The 1407-nt window shown below is 45.7% G+C and overlaps 1 pseudogene; it reads left to right on the top strand.

Moving 5' to 3' along the window:
- Positions 1-567: 567 nt before the first annotated feature.
- On the top strand, positions 568-662 carry LOC140509349 (U6 spliceosomal RNA; annotated as a pseudogene).
- Positions 663-1407: the final 745 nt, after the last annotated feature.

The following is a 1407-nucleotide window of genomic DNA, read 5'->3' as shown; positions in this document are numbered from 1 at the left end:
GTAAAAATTACTCTAAACAAATTCTAGAGGAGCAGAAGCCACAAAACGACAGAGTGAAAGAGATTTCCAGCCCAAGATAGCCTGGAACGCCAAGGAAATCACACTGGACACGGAGTGGGTCACAGCCCAGTGTGAGCTGTGCAGCACAGCAGGGACAGGACCCAGAACAGGCTTCAGGGCACCAGCAGCGACAGCAGTTCACAGGCTGCTCAACCCACAAACTCCAAAGACAACTTCAGGGGTCAGTGAGAAAGCTCTTTCACTTGGATGAGAAGGGAACATGATCTAGACCTACCAGCAGCAACCACTGCAGCAGCAAAGTCCATTTTTGGAGCCTGGTGCCTAAAGACCCTGGGGGAATTGAGCTGCTGATCTGGATCTCAGCCCTGAGTGGCTCTCCTGGCAGCGGAGCTGGTGGAGGTTCTGGAGAGGGAACCCTGAAGGCAGATCCTGGGCAGAACAAAGTACCTGTGGATGCTCCCAGACCAGACTGCAGGCGAAGAGAGGAGAAAACTCCTCTCCCTTGATTGTACTACCTTGAAGAAACTGAGAACTTACAGATCACCAAAGTATACCCTCCTCTTGACAGTTGGAATGATACAGAGAAGATTAGCATGGGCCCTGCACAAGGATGATCATTCAGTGAAATAAAGGACTTTCAACCATTCTTGATGAAAAGACCAGAGCTGAATAGAAAATTTGACTTTCAAGCACAAGAATCAATAGAAGAATGAAAAGGTAAACAGGAAAGATAACTCATAAGGAACTTTCTAAAGTTGAACTGTTTACATTCCTACATGGAAAGACGATATTTGTAACTCTTGAAACTTTTCTCAGTATTTGGGTAGTTGGAGGAATTACATACGCACACATACACACATATTGACAGAGAGTAGAGGGTGAGTTGAATAGGAAGGGATGATATCTAAAAAGTAAAATTAAGGAGTGAGAGAGGAATATATTGGGAGGAGGAAGGGAGAAATGGAATGGGGCAAATTATCTCTCATAAAAGAGGCAAGAAAAAGCTTTTTCAATGGAGGAGAAAAGGGGGGAGTTGAGAGGGAAAAAATGAAGCTTACTCTCATCACATTTGGCTTAAGGAGGGAATAACATGTTCTCTCAATGTGGTATGTGTTGGGGTGTAAGCTCAGTTCTCACATGAACGGTTTCAGGCAGGTAAAAATGAGGGCTTCTTGATTGCAATCTCTCACAAGGCCTCCCAGGGAACAGCTGGGAATTGAGGAGTGAAACATGGGCTATCTTGTTTTTCCACCTCTTCTCAGTGGAAACTTGCTGGGGAGAGCATCTCACCCTTGAGATTAGTCCGTGGTCTGAGCACACCTATTGTTAATTAGCTAGGGGCTGGGAGCACGCATGGTATTCACGTGTAAACTATGCAGCTGGGAG

Source organism: Notamacropus eugenii, chromosome 5 (assembly GCF_028372415.1).
Source record: "Notamacropus eugenii isolate mMacEug1 chromosome 5, mMacEug1.pri_v2, whole genome shotgun sequence".
Taxonomy (NCBI): domain Eukaryota; kingdom Metazoa; phylum Chordata; class Mammalia; order Diprotodontia; family Macropodidae; genus Notamacropus; species Notamacropus eugenii.
Note: the sequence above shows the minus strand (reverse complement) of the source record. Positions and strands in the feature narration are given on the sequence as shown.